The sequence below is a fragment of the Gracilinanus agilis genome, chromosome 3 (assembly GCF_016433145.1).
Source record: "Gracilinanus agilis isolate LMUSP501 chromosome 3, AgileGrace, whole genome shotgun sequence".
Lineage (NCBI taxonomy): Eukaryota > Metazoa > Chordata > Mammalia > Didelphimorphia > Didelphidae > Gracilinanus > Gracilinanus agilis.
In genome coordinates this window covers 550,601,765-550,622,878 of record NC_058132.1, presented here as the reverse complement: position 1 = coordinate 550,622,878, position 21,114 = coordinate 550,601,765, and the positions used below count along the sequence as shown (strand labels likewise).

General features: G+C 34.2%; 1 pseudogene; it reads right to left on the bottom strand.

Annotated features, from left to right (window-relative positions):
• Positions 1-473: 473 nt before the first annotated feature.
• LOC123241833 lies at positions 474-20,081 on the bottom strand (annotated as a pseudogene).
• Between the last annotated feature and the right edge of the window lie 1,033 nt (positions 20,082-21,114).

Here is a 21,114-nt window from a genome sequence, read left to right as displayed (position 1 = left end):
TGTTTGCTTTACATTCTTCCATTAAACTCGTGTATTTCATTTCCAAGTAAAGGGCTGCCATGAAAACTTAAACCAAATTTCACCTGAATAAAAGTTGACCATGACTTTGATTCAAAATTCTATTGCTCAGCATTGTAAAGTTCACAGTGAATCCAGCTCACAAGATACTGTACGTATTTTGTACAATACTTTGGAAGCATTAATCATTTTAAAATAGAATATATGTCTTTTTACAAAATTCTAAAGATAAAATATGGATTGGGCTATCAATGAAGCATGAAAAATGTTATATTAAATATCATATTATTATAATTATATATAATATAATACATTATATATTATATTATATGAGTAATATAATATATACTACATTATATTATATTATTTATATCAAGAAAACTCCAAAAGGTAAAATCATTGAATCTACTGATCAGGAACTGAAGCAGTTTGTGAGAAGACCAATCACCCAATTGTTAACAAGTGTGACTGGTATCTTACATACCCATGCTGCTCCTCAGCCAGCTTGCTTTGGAAGCTCCAGGAGATACCGACAAAAGAAATGGATTGGTTACCCCAATGGGAGAAAGAGAGTATAGTCCATCAAATCGATCCCATTTTTGTAGGGACACTGTAGGCAATTATTATTTCAGTCCCTTTCTCCAAATTATTATTGAAAGTGATAGTGCTGTCTATAAGATCAAAGGTGTTCATGCTGGTGAGGTCTGGGTGATGCTGAAGGACATTCTGACTGTAGTTTTCAAGAACTGGTTCTTTTTGTATAACACAGTTCACCAGTTCTGGGGAGCAAAGTCCCATAGATGGAATGAGGGAAAGTCCGTGTGCTGGAGCCTGGATCTCAAGTTCCTGTATTCTGAGCAAAAGATGCCTGCTGGCATGTTCCAGTTTCTTCTGTCTGTTTTCAAGGTCTTTTGCCTGCTGCTATTCTCACTGTAGTTTTCAGATGTAATTCACAGATGCTTTTAAAATCGTTCCCTTATTCCAATACTTATCTGGGTCATTTACCTTTGGTGTCAAAGTGCCTAGCGCTTTAATGCAGTCAGTGATGTTAAATTTCCTCCCTCATTCAATTAAATTGTGATTATCTTTTTTTGGGTCCCTCTTTGGCTAATGCCCTTGCTTCGAATTCTGTGAGTTTCCTTTTGATATTGGGAAGATTGGCTGGATAGGAATTGCTGATTGCCAGCCCTAGAGGTGGCATGCCTTGGTTGCCATAAAGGTGAGTTGGCAAGGTAGTGGGCATTTGCCATGCTAGATCCATCAGATCTAGAATTTCTTCATTATTGCTTGACTGGAGGCGAATTATGCCATCAATTACATCATCCATCTGCATGCACGATGCTCAAGAAGGAGCATTCATATTTGGGCATTCATTCTCAACCTTGCTTTGCTCTTCAAACTTACCAAACCCCTCTTTTTCACAGTTTGAGTTAAGTGTGAGCATAGCCATGGGGCTATTTGGTGTGCTGCTCCCAGGTCCAGGAGGCATGACATGGTCCCCAGGCTGGCTTGGAATATTTATTGGCTAAAGTAATAGAAAAGTACTGCTTTACTTGTTGCTTTTGGGATTGCTGAATGTGGTACTTGTTGGGGTTTTCTAGATGGCTCTGAACCTGATGTGGTGAAGAAGTTGAGAGTAGTCCCATAGTAGAGCAACCTGAGGAGAAATGGGGGAAACAGATAATATTTTTATTGACTTTCCCTGTAAAGAAAGCAAAAGAAACTCCAAAAGGAAAACAAAAGACAGATAATGAATGAATTGACCATGAATCAGGCTTGTCTCTACTGGACTGAACTAGAAAAAGATAATCAAACTTAGAGAATAAAAGACCCACTTCCACCTACCTTAACCTCTGTCTATTGTGCCTATTCCAAATCTTTGTGAACCCTAGTACCCTTGCTGTAGTCCCTCTCTACTTCTAAATAAGTATTTAGTCCACTTTCTCTATATCTGATTGCAGAACCCAAGTACTATTGTGCATAGAAATGGAGGGGAACCCAGATTACAATTTCTGACCATGATTAAAGACCATTTATTATAATTACTTTGTTCATAGATTTTTTTAAGGTCGACAAGAGGGAAGGTCCTGCGAGTTGCACAAACATGAAGGGAAGTTCATGGAGCAAAACTAGCACTTTTGCTAAAGACAAGTGAGATGAGGCTGCTCACTGGAAGGTACCAACCACAAGGAATTTGCTGAAGTTAGTCTCTGGGATTCATCTGGATAATTTCATTTATTTCTCATACACTATATATTATTTTAATTAGTCCACTCCTACAAGGAATTCCTGTTTGGCTGCAGAAATGTATTAGTTATGTGACACTAGACAAGTCACTTAACTAGGTTTGTCTCAGTTTCCTCATCTGTGAAATGAGCTAGAGAAGAAAATGTCAAATCAATCTAGTATCTTTGCCATGAAAATCCTAAATGATATCATGAAGAGTCAGACATGCCTGAAAAGACTGAACAGCAACATTACAAAAAACTCAACTCTGCATTACTGATTATTTTGTAAATGAGTATTCACTGCTAGTTGTTGACCTCCATACTCAAAAAGGACTAAAATTACATCTTTATTGAGGGTCAGTGTATAAGGTGTTCAGTTGCGGTTGATCAAGCCAATATGATCTTAGAAGACTTTATCACAGTTAGGGCACAGATAGTCTATATGAAAATTTGGGGTAGAGAAATCTCTCAATCTATGCATCCCACTTTTCTTTTGAACTTCGGAAATTCTGCTTTGCTCATAGAACACAGTACCTTCTTTCATGCAGGTACACCATGCTGGATGGTTCTCTGCTAGTTTCTCCCATGTTTCACAATAAATACTAAAGTTCTTCAGATAAATCTTTAGAATGTTTGTGCATCACTTCTTCTGTCCTCCATATGAGAGCTTTGCCTCATGTGAGTTCTTTGTAAAATGGTCTTTTAGGCAAATCTATGTGTGGCATTCAAATAACTTGGTCACACCATCAGAACTGAGGATTCTGAAGTACCATCTGAATACTTGGAAGTTCAGGTTGAGAAAGGACATCAATATCTAGTACCTAAACTTGACTGGTGATCTTCAGAAGCTTCCTAAATATTAAAAGTAAAATGGGGACCTGGCCAGAGTTTTAAGGGTGTATTAATAAAATGAGGTGAGAAGTAAAAGAGTAAAGAGATATAGATATATTTCTCTTATGACTGATTCTTTATTTCACTGACTAAGGTCTATATATTCTTCCCACAGAACCATAGGGAGTCAGTCTATTTGAGTCAAAGTAAAAGAGCCCCAAATCAGCTGCAGCTTGAATTAACCCACTCATTTTGACATGTCACGGTCCATGGGCCAACTGTTTCCCTTCCTCCTTTGCTAGGGCTGCCCAGAGGACATTTATCCTGCCTCGTCCTCATCGACTCCTGCCTTAATTGCTAGCTTTCCCACTGACCCCAGGGGGCCACTGAGCTTAGATTCTATCCTCCTGATCAAGGTTCCCTCAATAATTTCCTACACACTTAAGACAATTCAACTGGAAATGATTCAGCTTCCTGGCATTTGGTGCTGGCATAGTGTCCGTGTTTCATAGATATAACAATGAAATAAGTACAGTGGCGCTGTAGACCTTCAATTTGTTAGACAATCATCTGGCTTTTACCTCTTCTTTTCCAGACTTAACTTCTGAGCCTTCCAAACGCTGAGCTATTGCTGGCAATGCATGTGCCAACCTTATCTCTGTACTCATCCTTGGAAAGCATATTGCCTAGGTAAGTGAATTTATCCACAGCATTCTAAATTTCTCCATTTGCTATATCAGATGATGCAGTACTGACTGGTAAAGGATTTCTGATAGGAAGTGGGTTAAAACTAAAGCATGCAATACGTTGTATGCTCTGCAAACAAGAGGCCTGTTTAGCTATCTTTAACAATACACTTCTCTTTTGCCGGTTTCTATCCATGATTTAAAATATTCCAGATCATAATAATGTTTCCTTACCCTCAATAACTTTATTTTAGAAACATAAGTCATGAAAAATGGAGCAGTATAGGGACATGTGACTGTACTAAAGGGGAAGTTATCTGTAGTTAAGAGGGTTAGAGCAACTAAATTCAAAATTAAACTCTCCTACAAAGATCCAACACTGTCAATACTATTCAGATTTTGCAACTTGGCAATTTAGAATGAAAAAAAAATACAATTCTGCCTACAAAACTGAGGCAGAGCTGAAGAAATTTTCTCTAATGCCTATGATAAAAAGTTACTTCAATGCATCAAAAGTAGTGGGAAAGAATTAATCTTGTCTGGTACTTCTATTCAGTCCTTCATTTCACCTCTCTTTCTCAGACTAGAAGCCAAACAACAAACATCACCGTTCCACTCATACCTTTACTTTAGCATAGGTAGCACAGTAAGTGGTAGTGAACACACACACACACACATACACACACACACACACACACACACACACACACACACACACACACACTCCATTCCTCTTCCCCTGCTTCTGTCCATCATTCTCTGACTCTTTCTAGCTCCACCTTTGAGTTTCTCTCTCCCTCACTCTCTCTCCCCCTCTGTCTCTCTCTCTCTCTGTCTCTCTCTCTCTCTCTCTCTCTCTGTCTCTCTCTCTCTCTCTCTCTCTCTCTCTCTCTCTCTCTCTCTCTGACTGTCAGAAGCTGAATAGGTTTAATGCCAAGGTGCATTCAACCAGTCTAGCACAAGTATTGATTTACAATTTAATACTATGCTTTTTCTCCTTAGAAATTCAAGTGCCCATGTCAATTACTAACAAGTCTTGCTGAGGGAATAAGCATGGATCTTTAAAAGATAGTTGGGTTACTAAAGAATATGCTTTGTCCATTTTTATCTTTAAGATTTCCTTCTTTCCCTCTCCTGAGATATATTAATAAAAATATTGTCTCCACTAATTCTTTAGACAAAGGAAATGATTTTCAGAAGTAAAAAAAAAGTGAGTCCCTAAAGAAATAAAATAGCCTTTCATATTTGCTAAAAAAAATTCTTAAAATTTATACTAACTTAGCATTTTAAAATAATAGGCCTCTTTCCTGTTCTATACCCACTTTCCTAGTTTAACTCTTGGCCACTTAGATTTGTATTCTTGGCCCCCATCACCTCTTGCTGACCCTGCCTTGGCAATTTACATCGGGTGGGCAAGGTGCCTGCCCAGGAGACCATGTGGGCAGGCCCCTCTGGAAGGCACTCCCAATCATCCCCTCACCCAAAATGTTTGCATGTAGTTTGGGGCCTGATTCTGACCCTTGACCATTAGCTAGGGGAAGTTGATTTGGAGGAAACCTCCTTCAGGGGACCTGACCAGGGTGAATGTGTCAGGATGATGTAATTTAGCCTGAGGGTTGTATTTTTCTATAAATAAGGTGTGTTTCTGAACTTTTTTCTTTCTTTCTTTTTGGACCTTTTTGCTTTCTTTACTTTTGGATCTTGTAACTTTTGGGCCACACTTTTTCCTCTCTATCTCTCTCAATCTCTCTCTCTCTCTCTCTCTCTCTCTCTCTCTCTCTCTCTCTCTCTCTCTCTCTCTCTAGCATTTTGTTTTGGAAATGGTTTTCCGGGTTTCTTAAATAGTGGCTTAAGAGGGTAAACCTTGAAATTTTTCAAGGTGCCCTCAATTTCCACCCCAAACAATTAAAAGTAGGTAAAGGGATTATATTATTATTTGAAAATGATGCCATCAATTTGCTAGTATTTACATTTAAATTCTTTAATTCCCATAATCAAATGTTTTAGATTTTTCAGTTACTCCTAAATATTTATCAGAGATCTTTGTCCTTTTGTTCTCAATAATTTCCTCTTATGTAGGCTAGTAGTTGTGTTCTGTTTTGCTTTTTTCCTTTTGTTTTAAATTATTTCCAAAAAAGCCTTTTATGATTTCCTTTCAGTAAATGAATAAACACTCTATACCAGGAACAATAAGAAGCATTGGCAAAACAAAAATAAAGAAGAAAATATCCTTTCCCTTAAATAGTTTACATTTTCTTCATACTTTTTTAAAATCTTTTTTCCTTGTATTTTTTTTAAGAATATTCACAGGGATAAAAATAGTAAGAATTGTCATGGTTAAAGAGTTGACAACCTAGTAGCTAACTTTTCAGTAGTGAGTCCTGTCATCTTTATTTCTGGAAACCCAAGTTCTCTCCTTTATCTAATGGTGAAAATTTATCACACCAATGCAAAACACCCCAAGCTGGGGGCAGCTGGGTAGCTCAGTGGATTGAGAGCCAGGCCTAGAGATGGGAGGTCCTAGGTTCAAATCTGGCCTCAGACATTTCCCAGCTGTGTGACCCTGGGCAAGTCTATTGACCTCCATTGCCTAGCCCTTACCACTCTTCTGCCTTGGAGACAATGCACAGTATTGACTCCTAGGCTGAAGGTAAAGGTTTCAATAAACAAACAAACAAACGAATGAATGAATGAATAAACAAACAAACAAATAAATGAACAAATGAATCAATTAATTAATACACAAATAAATAAATAAATGAAAATTTAAAAGAAATACTCCAAGCTAAATAAGTTTATTTAGAGGGGACTAAACTCCCAATAAAGCTGGACCTTGATCCAGATCAGGACTAAAGGCCCCCCACTGACCCTTAGGAGGGAGCAATTTTTATGCCAAAAAAATCTGATGACAGTGACAGAAAATACAATCACCACATTAATGATGTAATGCTGATTAAACTGGAAAGTGTAAAAAAAAAAAGAAACCCTATAGGTCAGTGATGGGCAAACTTTTTAAAGAGGGGGCCAAAGGAAAGGAAATGCTCATCTGTCAGTCTGTGTCTAAGGCAACTCTTTCCAAGTTTCATTGTATTGTATCCTACTCATTGTATTCATCAGATTAGGAATAATATCACATGGCCAGATAGAACATCTCAGAGGGCCACATCTGGCCCTTAGGCCGTAGTTTGCCCATCACTGCTATAGGTGGTAACATGTCTAAAATTATAGCTGACCTTTCCAAGTCCTCTGCTATAAGGGGTTGGGGGCTAGTTGTTTTTCTGATGACGATTATGAAATACTAGGAGTCAGCAGTTGGGTGCCTATTTGGCAATCTTATAAAAAAAAAAAAAGAATGTGTGGGCTAAGTGGAAACTCTTGGGTTAAAGGCTTAAGATCAAGATCTAAGCAAGATTTGATGCCATTCTAAACTGTATTTTTCTTAGCTAATGTTTATAATTCATATGAAGCAAACTATATTATTTGACTGTTAACTCAAAAAACTAATGATTGTGTTATAAAAATAATCATAAAAGTTAATACTATTACAATCATAAAAGGAGTAGAGAGTTTCCCAATCACAGTCCTTTAGGAATTTGTCTTGGGGGAAGCCTCTGACTGACCTGAGTGACTTAACTGACCAAACCTCTGAACTGAATAGACTTTGAGGTACTTGGTGATCCCAGTCTTAGATAAGATTAGTAGTCAATCAAACCTTAAGTATCTTTGTTTATTTTAAAAACTTTATCAACATTAAACCTGTAGTCCATCCTCTGGCTGGAAACATCTTTTTGTATCTGGTGCAAAGCATCAGCCTCTTCCCATCAGTCATACCCTGGTCTCCTCCCTTCCTAGTATCCAATGAAGAGCTACTCATTCATTCTTCCCTGCCCTTGTTCCTCACAAAAAAGTACATAGGATGCCCAAGTTCTGTTACTCTTCGGAGAATCATCTTTGGCGGGGCATTCTCCCAGAGACACTGTTCCCGGAGTCCCAGTGCCTTGGCTCTGTGTGTTTTTTAAGAGCTTGACTCTGTGTGGCAGCCAGATATTACAAACTTGTCTCTTATCTGATTAGGGATTTGGTTATTCTGACCATTTTAGTGGTTATGCGTTTTTCCAAGTTGAGCCCTTAATGGAATAGAGTACTTTTTGTGCAGCATACATTCCTGTGACCACATTTAAAATACTGCCATATTAGTCCAATGATAATTCAATTTAAGGAAGATTTACTTTGATCATACTATGTGCTAGGTATTATACTAAGTGCTGAGGATACTAAAAGACATAAATGACCATCTCTTCACTCAAGTTGCTTATAATCTAATAGGAGAGACAACATGAAAATAAATAAATAACAAAGCAAAATACAGGATGAATGGAAAATATTGTAATTCAAAGAAGGAAAGCACTAGAATTAAGAGAGATTTGAGAAGACTTCCTTTAGAAGTTGGGATTTTAGTGGAGACTAAAGAGGAAACCAAGGAGGTCAGCAGTTAAGAGTGATAGAAGGAGAATATTCCAGGGATGGGGAATAGCCAAAGAAATTCCTAGAGCCAAAAGATGGAGTGCCTTATTTGTGAAACAGCCAAGAGGCCACTGCAACTGGATTGAAGGGTACATGTCAGAAAGTTTAAGTATAAGAAGACTGGAACTATAGGAAGAGGCTAGGTTTTGAAGGGCTTTAAACAAATAAAACATTTATATTTGTTCCTAGCAGTAGGAAGCTACTAGAGTTTATCAAGTAGAAAAGTGACATGATCACATTTAACTTTTAGAAAAATCATTTTTGTGGCTGAATGAAAAACGGTTTGGAGTGAGGATAGACTTGAGGTAGGCAGACACACCAGAATACTATTGCAATAATCCAGCTCTCAGGTTATTAGGGCCTATATTAGAGTGGTGGCGATGTCAAAGGAGAGAAACGAGTAATATGATTAATGATGCAAAATGGAAGTGGGAAGGATGGGGAGGATTGTGTTGCCTTCTTCAATAACAGGCAGTGTAGAAGAGGAAGAAAGTTAAAGAGCAAAGATAATGATATTGGTTAGATATATTAAATTTAAGTTTTCTACTAGAAATCTAATTTGAGATGCCTAAAAAGCATTTGGAAATAAGAGACCCGAGATCAGGAAAGAAATTATTTATTAAGTTCTTATTATGTGCCAAGCACTGGTTCTGAGCACTGGTGATACATATAAGGGGGGGAGGAAAGGCAGTCAAAAAGCTTATGTGATGTGGGGAAAGAAAATACACGAAATGGAGCTAGAAAGCAGGAGTAAAAGGAGTAAGAAGATGAAGGTGCCTGCTACAGAGGCATTTTATTGAAGTCAAGTCAGGAATAAAATGGGAGAGAAGTACTGCTCTTTAGCCAGTTGGCCACATCATTATACTCTTCAGAAAACTTCAGCAAATCTCTACTTAAAGGCCTGAATATATTTCTTAGCCTGGCTTATAAGATTCTCTACAATTCATGTTCTCTCTACCTCTCCGACTATTTCTCCATTAACTACTCCCTTTATTAACTTGATGTTTCCACAAACTGAATTACTAGTTATTTCTTGAATTTGATATTATATTTTGTAGTTCTGTGCATATTCACACATTCTGGTCCATAACTGAAACATTCCCTTCTCATTTTTGTTTCTTGGAATAATAATTGCCTTCAAAGCTTAATTCAGCTTATAGTAGAAATTCCAAGGGACTGGGTGCCAAGTAAGAAAAATCAATTTATTGATTTGACTAGCAATAATTTATTTGACTTGACTAGACCAATATGAAATATCTGACTAGCAATAATTATTCAATTAATCAATTGGTCCATTATCTCTCTTGGTGATCAAAGACAAGCCATTCAGAATCCTGAACCATTTAATACACTTTCTAAAGCTACAAATTCAGTACTTCCCTGGCAACCCAAGGCATCCATAATTGGTGGACACCTAATGAGGAGATAGGCTAATATTTTCTAGACCATCTATGATCCCTTCATGATGATGAGGGGAAAGTTACATGACTGATCAGAGGATTCCAATATCTTTGCTGATTTACATGGAAAAATCAAGTTATCTCTGGTCAAGATTGATTTTCATTGTTCATTCCAATGCAGAAATGGGGTATATGACCAACCTACCCCCCTGGTCATACTTAGTGGGACTTAAATTTGATTTGTTTTCTAGATATGAAGGAGCTTCCCTTCTCAGTCTTAATTATTTTAATTTTAGGAGCTGCTCTGGAGTAAGGAATGTAAGATACATTCCTATGCTTGCCAGGACAAAGGAATAAAAAATAAAGAGTAGCATTAGAAATCCAAATGCCACAGTAATCAGAATAAAAATTCTCATGTATAAATTTATTTTTATACCCCTCTTTGATATCCTCAACTGATAGTATATTCTTCCTCTGATTTTTTTCCACATACTAATTTTCCTTTTGGTCCATGCAACATCCTCTAAGAATACATAAGATCCTTTGAACTGAGACTCGTTTTTTTTTTTTTTTTTTGCATATCCAGTGCCTTCCATAACTATGAGTTCCCAATATCAATAAAATTAAAAGTTCAATCTCTCTTCATGTCTATATAGATTAAAATTGATTTTAACCAACATTGGATATTTAAAATAAATAAACATGGTTAATAAATTGTGACTAAACAGTATTATTTATTATAGGTTTGGTATGATTTCCTTTGTTTTTGGTTTGATTATTTTTAACCATGGAAGTTTTTCTATGGTTCCATTTGAAAGAAAAATATACCTGTGTTGTATATCTGCTTATATAGCTAGGTTCCTCTGTTCAATCACCCCTTCTACTTCAGTATTCTCAGCCAATTCCTTCTATTATTAGCCTAGAGTGAGTTTCACATGTTTAAAAAAGTAAGTTTTATATTTAGTAGAAAAAATAAGCATATTTGTTTGGCTTGGGAAATAAACAGGTGCATGGATTGAATTAGTATAACTTACTGAGTACATAAATGCTAATAAAGTACTTAAAATTATACTAATTGATATATTTTGTCAGTTTTCTGATGGATACTTTGAAATGCTAGTGATACAAAGGCATGTTTCTTTAGGACAGGAGCTTTTACATTTTTGTCCTTATATTTTGACTTGCCAACTATATATACTTGGCACTTAAGTATTTACTCATTGTCACTGAATAATTATTTTTTCTCCTGATAATTGATATGGTATAAAATGTATATGTAAAATATCTATGTACATGGCTTGTTCAGGTCATGCAGCCAGTATATACCAAAGATGAAACTTGATCCTCGATTATCTTGACTCTACTGCAAGTTCTCTCTATTCTTTGCACACTGCCTTCATGCAACATGCAATATTGTATGACTAGATATATTAGGGGTTTACAACAATGAATGTGGACAAAGGTGGAAAGAGGCAGCAGGAGAAGCTACCTGAAGGAGTTAGAACTTAAATTTATTTTTAAAAGATAGATCAAAATTCAGCAAGCAAAGAGAGGGAATTGAGAGTTTTCCACTGCTAGGGATTAGGCTGAGCAAAGGCAATGAGGTGTGAAAACCTAAATGCTTTCAAGTTACAGTGAATTTTGTACTTTGGTTAGAAAGAGAGAAGTAATATAAGTTTAGAAAACTAAAGTAATGCCAGGTTGTATCGGGCCTTGAATTCCAAGCTTCAGAGTTTGAATTTTACTTGGGAGGTAATAGGAATTTTGATCAGGAGGCATTTTCAGCGATTACCATCTTCATGGAGTCATTTAAACTTCAAGCTTTAATCCTTGTTAGAGTCAGTAATTTATGGATATCTGATCATCTCAATTAGATTAAATTTGCACTTTCATGAATTTTAATTAGAATAACACCCAGAATTCTTTAGTTGTTACATATGTCAAAGTTATTTTACTCTGCTCATGTGACAAAATCTTTGAATACAAATTAAAGTAAGGAACAGCAGAGTTCAGGCTGTGTAGTGCCAGGTGACATGGGAGAAGGGAAGAAATTTTGCTCAGATGAACCATTAACCTTTCCAATATTCACTTAGATTTAAATTATTATCTTCAGTCTCCATATATTAGGAAAATCAGTTTTAACTTCAGAAATAAATACCAGGGTTTTTTTTAAGTTTGAAAATATGACAATGTCTAATTTTCATTAAGAGAAACTAACAAATTACCATTTAAATTCAGCTATCTTCAAGGCAAAAGAAAAAAATCCTTATCCTTTTTAGTTTGTCACTAATACACACTGACATAAATTTACAGTAGATTGTCTTGTTCTTTTTTTCCTCTCATCCATGAAACCTATTACCCAATTTGTCTAGTGATATGGATTAATATTTTACCTTTCATCTGTTACACCAAAAATGGAAATTCAAGATTTAAGAATATTCAGAATTAGCTTGGAGAAAAATCAATGTTGAAAATCTCCATTCTGCTGCAGCCAAAATAAAATTGTTTTTCTTCTTTTTTTTTCCTCACAGAGTACATTGGGAAAATATACTATTCTCAACCTGTTTTATGTTTATTATTGCTATACACCCATACCAAATTAGAAAGTTTCATAATTTTATAATGGAAAAATATCTTAGGGGCCTTTGAATTCAAATCCTTCATAAGCAAATGAAGAAACTGAAGGTGAGAGTTTAAGTCATTGGTTATGGCAAAAAATTTTAACTTGGATCTTTCAGTTTCTAAGTCCTCTGCTTTATCTACTATCATCATTTAGCTGTCTCCAGGTCAATCCGAAAAGATAGTGCTATCCTTTTCTCTCTTCAGGGCAAATCTTCACTGATTCATAGCTGAGCAAACATCATGGAGTGGTGGATTTTAGATTTTCTATTCTGAAGATGGAATTGTCATGGAGCACTTACAGTTTCATATATCCCCTGTCTGTTAGACCATCCCTCCCAACAGACTTTATCACATTTAGAGAATTCCAAATTCCTTATTATTTGAAAGTCATGAAATTGTTAAATCAATCTCCTAAAAATTATCAGATAATCCAAGAATGTTTTTAAATTTAAAAAGATCTCAAATCTTAAAAACTGAACAGAGAGGCATATATTAATTGGAAAATTTAATGTCTAAACAACAATTAAATTTAAGATATTAGTCATATAATTCTATAATTGCAATTTATTTCATAATTTATACATGTATGGGTGGGTACGTGTATGTAGTGGATATTTAACCATGGGATTAAGATTCTCTAATCAACTAAATCAACCCAGTGTATTTGATGAAAACAGGTTATGTGTGACAACATGTAAATTATACCTCTTTCATATCTCAATGATTGCATTTTATGTTGTATAGAAGGCTCTTCTTTCATATTTTGAAGATATTATCTGCATATGAAAGGAATAATCAGTAGAGAAGTGGCAAAGGTTTTGGATCTGCCATGTTGTTCTTTTCTCTAAGCACTAATTTTCATTGGTGAATTAAGACTGATCGATCAATCAAACATTAAGGCAGATCCTGGATACTGTGGTAAGCCATTGAAATAAAAGTGAAAAGTCCCTGATATGAAAGAGCTTTAATTCTGACAGAAAGGTAAGATGCACACATGATGTACATATAGGATATATAAAAAATAAACAAAGTAGTTTCCTGAGGTGATAAAATAGCAGTTGAGGCAATCTGGAATGGGTTCATAAAGAATGTTGCACTTGAACCTGGTTTTAAAGGAAATCAGTGAGTAGAAAATTTGGAAATAAAATAAGATTGCTTTCTAAGAATGGCAAATCCATGGAAATAGGAGATGAGACCCTGTGATGTCAGAACATGAAATGGACCAGTTTTGATAGATCACAGAGTGAATGCTAAAGAATAAAATTTAAGAAGAGTAGAAAGCAGGAAGAGTCCATGTTTTAAAGACCTTTGAAATATCAGACATAAGAATTGACAGTAGTTCTTTAAAGAGATGGAGCCATTGGACTTTGTAGGATTGGTGGGTAATATGATGAGACCTGAACTTCAGGGAAATCATTTTGACATCTATTGGACAATAGGTTGGAGCAGTGGGAAGACTTGTATCAGAGAGATCAAATAGTAGATTATTGAAATAGACAAGATAAGATGTCATAAGGACCCGCAGTAGAATAATAGTAGTGGCAGGGGAGAGGGGGGTATATAAGAAATGAAAAGAATTGCTAAATAATTGGTTATGCAAGGCAAGCAGAGCTCCTACATGAGAGATGTTTTGTTGTCACTGTTATGCTATGACACACTAAGTCTTTTTTTGTAAATTCCTATTTCTTGAGTTAAAGTGGTTCCAGGCAGACTAGAGATGAAAAAAACTCACTAGTAGGGGCTGGTAAACTATAATTTTAGAAGATACAGAGTACCTAGTATCTGGGATATTTGTCCCTTAGGGAACTCAACCTGTGAATTCAAGCTGGAATAGGGAGCCAGAGATTTCTTAATTACAGTCATCTGCTTCTCATGAATATAAATAACAATAGCCAGCATTTAAATAGTGCTTTACAAATACTTTATCACTTTCTCCATTAAATGACCAGCAGAAGTAGGTGCTATTTTAACCCCATTTTATAGATGAGGGAATGGATTCTAGGAGTAGTATTCATACCTTGTGCCACCCAGCTGACTAATTTCAATTATTTATTAACTCACAGTTCTAGTGTATATAATACTTTACTTTTTAAAACTCTTCACAGAATTAAAGCTTAGAAAATATAAATTTTAAAATTATTTTTACAAGATCTTTTATCACTTACAAACTATGCTAAATTTTTGTTTCAGTGAAAAAGTGGTGCATTAGCAATACAGGTCTAGGAAGAGATGTGAGATATTTGTTGAACTGTCCTTCCCAACCAGCAGTGATTCTTTTTTTTTATTTTTTAAATTTAGAATATTTTCCCATAGTTAACATGATTTATGATTTTTCCTATCCCTCTTCCCTCCACCTTCCTGGAGCTGATAAGCAATTGCACTGGGTTATACATATATCGTTTTCAAAACCTATTCCCATGTTTTTCATATTTGCAATAGAGTGATCTTTTAACATCAAAACCCTAACCATATCTCCATCAAACCATGTGATCAATCATATGTTTTTCTTCTGCATTTCTGTTCCCACAGTTCTTACTCTGGATGTGGATAGTATTCTTTCTCATAAGTCCCTCTAAATTTTCCTGGATCGTTGGATTTCCAGCAGTGTTTCTTAAAGAGAAAGTGGCAATCAGGATGATTTTTAAGGTAAGTGCATTCTATAGTAGGAAGAAATCAATTCAATAGTTTTTTTTTTCCCTAAACAGAAATGGGGTAAGATATTACTGAATATTTCTATAAGGAGAAAAAAAAAACTAATGAAGCAGGGAATGTAAGTACTCTAATTGGAAGTATGCATATAAGTACCGTAGTTATAGGTTTTATTTGTTTGTTTTGAATTTCTCTTTAAATTAATTCTGGGAAGAATGAGAAGAGGAAGTATTCAGTAAACAAACAAACAAACAATTGTTTGGGTGCTAGGTCACTTCAGAGGCTTTGTAGACTTTGACATTATTACACTTATGAAATACTGTGATGTTTCTTCTTCCTATCTAATATCTTACTTTGAAGTCTGAAGTTTAGAATTCCTTGGACTTCTTTCTGGAGTAATGGGGTGCTCTTCACTGAAAGTGCTCACATAATGAATGCTTATATGTCCATTTTGAGATTCATTAGATCTGGATATAATGAATGACTAAATATATGCAAAGGGAAATGTTTTGATTTGTTGTTTTGCACATTTTTTAAAGAGAAATACAAACCTCAGCAGCAAGCCAAATGAAATAAATCAACACTTCATTAAAGGAAGCAGATTCACAAAAATCACAATCGTGCCAATGAAAAAAATCAGAAGCAAATAATATAAAGGAAAACTGCCTTTAAAATAAAAATAACATTCAGAAAATACCTGGGCATCAATATACCAAGATACAGTAAAAATATATAAACACTATTAGAAAACATTTTAAATGTTAAAGAGTGATTGTTGATTAATTAATCATAGAAATGTTCATCACTCAAAGTATGGTAGTACTAATGTAATAAAATTATAATGGCACTTGACATAATTGAATGATTTAGTTCTATGTAAGTAATTCTTCCAAATGGTGCTCTTTTAATAATCAACAAAATATCATTGTAATTTCTTTGGAATAAAAGTGGGATAGTGTTTTCATATATCTAAATGTACTTAAATTTTTAATCATTGAAAATTTTTATTAGTTAAAATAGAAAACAAATCAATAAAATGTACTAAAAAGGGAGAATTGAGAACACTCAAATGGAATAACCGAATATGCTATAAACTTGACAATTAATATTTTTAAATGGAAAAGATTATACTTTTTGCAAATTATTGATTATAAAACTAAAATAAGTTTGCCAGAAAAAATAGATTCATGGCAATATTTTACTCACTATACCACAATGAACTCAAAATGTGTAAACAACCTGAATATTCAAGGGCACACCAGGAAATTAGAAAAGCATTAAATCAAATATATTAAAAACTTACAACCAAAGAAAGAATTCTTGACCAAAGAAGAATAAAAAGAAATCACAAAAATATAGAATACACTCTACCATTTTTAAATTAGAAAGTATATTTTACTCTCACACATTGACCAAAAAAAAAAAACAAACTAAAAATATAATTGATATGTATATTTAAGCAAATTCAATTCTCTCAGCCAAGTCAAAAAATTGTTATCTCCTTCTGCTTTCTGAATTCATCACCTCTCTGTCATGAGGTGAAATACATTATTCATCATAACTCCTCTGGAAAACGATTGCTAATTTTATTGATTAGAATTCTTAAATCTGTTAAAAGTATTTATCATTATCATATTGTTATAGTATAAATTGATTTCATGGTCCTACTCCCTTTTCTCTGAATCACTTCACAAAAATCTTCCCATGCTTCCTTGAACCTGTCCTTTTTATTAGTTTCTCCTATTTACAGCAAAATTATATTATTCCTTTATATTGATACTGTTAAAGGGAGTTTCTTTATCTCTTCCTCTGTCTCTTTAGGAGGCAGAAGGGAAACAGGAACAGAAACATTTCTAAGTAAGAGCAGGAGAGGGAGAGCTGAAGATTCTATCACGTAGGAAATGAGGAAAGGATAAGAGAGAAAGTTAAGAGAGATGCTCTGATTCTCTGGATTCCTAGAGAGGAAGTCAGTCTATCTTTGTCAGAGTGAGGATGACAGTTGAACCATTGGCAGCTGGGATAAGGAAACTGAATTTAAGGAGGTTGTTGGTGATTAATATTTATTGATTAGTTTAGATAGTTAGATAGCAAATATAATTTTAGGTAGTCAGTGTAGAGAAGTTAGGCCTGACGTGATTCAGTCAGAAGCACCTGTCCACCAAAACAGTTAGATTTAGGGTTTTTTTTTTAGAAATTTTAGTTTAGATTGGGATTTTAGGTATAGCTATAAGATATTAGATATTCTCACTTTCCTCCTTCGTATTTCCTATCTGAAATTCTTCCCAAAATGAATTAATTGTTTTGTGTTTTATCAAACTGCTCTCCTCTCATTTGTCAAATTCCTACCCAAAAATTAACCATTAACAATACGCAATAATTTGCTCATTTCCAAATGTAACTTCCAAATGATGGGAAATCAGGCCTCATTCAAATTTTAATTCTTTGCCTTTAAAAATAATGTAATTATAAATATTTTACTCTTTCCCTGATATTTTTGTCTTATTGACCTAGTACTGTTATTGCTAATTGAAAAGCAAGTAACTTAGGGCATGGGTTTGGGTTTCCAACATGACTGTAATAATTCAACAACTCCCCATGTTTATCAATGTACTAGTTTCTCCACAGACTCCAAAACTTATTAATTGATTTTATTCACTCTTTCAACATAATGCATATTTTATGGAATGTTATTTTACTTTAATTTACATTATTGGGGTAACCATTTAGAAGAGTTACATATCCATAACCTTTGATTATTTATTGATTGGTGAATATACATTATTCTTATAAATTCTAATCTACTCCTCATAGAACTTGGAATGAAACCCTAAACAGAAAATCCCTACAACAATTTTTTTAAATTTATTTTCCAGAGTTAACTATTCACCTTACAATTTTGGTTGCATTCGTTTTTTTTTATTAATTTTCTGTAATCAAAATTATTTATTTTATCTTCTATGATGTGCTTTATCCATATTTAGTCATAAATTCATCTCTTATCCATAGAACTGAAAAGGTAATTTCTTCTTCTAACTTTATTTTTATCATATGATGTTTTTATATCTATGTCAAGTGCTCATGTGAAATAAATCTTGGTATATACTTGGGAGTTGTTCTAAAATGAATTTCTGCCTGAGTTAGGCCCAATTTTCCCAGAAATATTTTCATTAAATAGCAGTCATCAATCCCAGTATCTGAGGCCTTTGAATTTATGGAACATTAAACTTCAACTTGATTTGCTTTGAAACTGTATGGATCAAATCTCTTTCATTGATCACCATCTCCTTATTTAAGCAATGTTACATTCATTTTATTATTGCTACTTTGTAGTTATATTTGAGATACTGATATTGAGATCTAATCTCCCTTCCCATTTTTTTCATTGTTTTATTTGAGATTATCCAGTTTTTGTTCCTCCAGATGAATTTGTTATTTTTCTATTTCCACAAACTAGTCCCTTAGTAATGAAAGAAAAAGACTGGGCAAAGTGCTCTCTGAGAAAAGTTGGACCATATTTTGTGGGCAAGCCAAATAAATCAGAGGTCTATAGGTGACCCCAGTAGACTCTGAGACACTGATCATCATCACTGATAGATATTTAAAGGCAAAAAAAGAAACTTACTACCTGAGTGATAAGACTTACAGTGTTGATTCTTAACAAATTACTGAACTTATGTCATGGACAGGTCAGGATATTTTTAACTTGGACTTTTTACAGGGGACATTCTTGATGCAGTATATCCCAACCCCAATTTCTGAGAAATCCCAATCTCCCCCCTCTCAGGGCTTGCCACTTCTGACAGAAAGACTGGTTGTCTTCCAACATAAATCAGTTTGATATAAAGGATAGTATAACATAATATAATTGCATATTTATGATTAACATATTAATGCACTTATGGTAACACATCTTTAAAACTATTATTCAGGTAACAACATGGCTCTGAATTCTAAATCTGTTTACAAAATGGACTTTTGCTTGTAACTATATTGTTACTACAAATCACCTGGGTGCAAAGTATCAGACTAAAAGGATTCTTGAACTAATAAAATGAGAAGATCATCAATTAAATTTCCTTCTTACTTTAACCAAATTGCTGTGACAATGACTAACTAAATTAATTTAAAAAGTTTTGCTAGTTGTATTATATTTACTCTGCCTATCTACAACTATTTTAAAGTCTATATTAATATAAAATATTTATCAGTTTTATCCATATAGTTCTATATGTAAGTTGTACATCGAATCTCAAGTATTTTATTCATTCTGCATTTCTATTAAGTGGTATTTTTCATTTTAGCTCTTCTTGAGAGATCTGGTTGGTAGAATGCAAAAAAGCAAAATTATTTTGTATGGTATAGTGTACAAAGTAAACTTAATTTTTCAACTAAAATATTAATTGACTTTCTGCGATTCTATTAGAGTACCATCACATTTCTTCAATGAAAAAAATCCTTTGCTCTTTGCCTACATTTATTCCATTATTTTCATTTATATGTCATAGTTCAATAGTTATTTTATGAATACTTCTAATTTATACCAATTACAAATGATGTAATTTCTTGGTGTTAGATATATACTGCTTTCTATGCAAAGAAATATCTGTTTCCTATGTTTTCTATGGTTTAATTCTGTCAATTTTTCTCTGTACTTATTTATACAATTATATGATTTTTATTGTGGTTTTAATATGACTAATTGTATTCATCACTCTCCTAATATTAATTTAGTTCTGCATTTGTCATGCAATTCAACCCACTCACAATCTACCATCTTTGGCATAAGATGTAATAGCTGGCTTGCTAATATTCTATTTAAATTTCCTGAATCATTGATTATTGGTAGTCTCTATTATTATTTTCCAATTTTGATTATCTCTTGTTTAGATGATCAAAATAATAGTTCTAAATAAAAATAGTTTTGATTACTATAATTATTTATTACTTAAATGGAGCTGAAGCCATAGGAAAGAGTATTCTTTCCCCAGGTCTTACATCTCAGGCTGTGTCTCCTGGAGGACGGTTAGTGGCCTCAAGTCCTATAGCTGACCCTTCAGCTTCATGTGGCAATTCTGGAACTGGGTTTTTATCTAAACTTCCAACAGTAGCATCTTACCTGCCATCTTGCACCTTTCAGCAGTGTCTACTTAGTGGTAATGGTGGCATTTGAAGGAACTCTACAGGGTGCTGATCTACGCAGTGAAAGCCATGAAAGTCAGCAGGCTCCCTGTCTATGGACCACTGCTGAGCTCAGGGGGAGCCTTCTAGCCCATAATTTGATTGTGGAAGGCTACCAATGGCAGGAGCAGAAGCTGCCAGAATTGGTAACTGTAGGGCCAGGAACTTGTAGGAGGGGGGCCCTGACTGAGTTTCTCTGGTGACTTCAAAAAGTGAAAGTCACCCAGATCTTGGTCTCTTTCTCAAGGGAAAGCCCAAATCATCATCAGCAAGCTATCTGACCCTCTGGGTGCTCTAGGATAGGCTTTCCACAGAGAACAGGGTCATTATTTTAAGGAAGTGAGTCACTATGGGGACTGAACGGTGACTTCCTTTGAGAGTGGTTATTTGAATTTGATTTCATTTTATTAATATAGTTATATATTTACAAAAGCTTATCCATTGCATAAAAGTTCTCTTTTTATTGGCATATACTTGGATGAAACAGTATTTAATAATAATTTAATTATTTTGTGAATTCTTTCTCATTTCTGCTACTGGAAATTGATTGTCTTCTTATGTAAAATTACCTAATAATTTATCTATTTTTATTGTTTTTAAACAGTTCCTATATTTATTTGTGACTATTTCACTTATAGTATAAACATAATATAAAAATAATTTAAATGTAATGTAAACAATTCATTTATAAATATAGTAGTTAAATGACTCAACAGATAGAAATCTGATCTGGGAGTCAGAAAGAACAGAATTCAAATCCAACCTCAGAGACACCATAGCTGTGTGATCTCGCATAAGCCATTTAAATGTTTCTTTGACGAATTCATCCTGTGCAAATGTTATTTCGTCTCCAATTAATATTTAATCATTTTAATTGGACTTTATTAATGATAATTTATTTCATTTAGTCATTTAAATGTCTTTGTAATATTTCTGCTTATTTGTATTTGTAAGTTTTTATGCCTCATGGTCAATTTT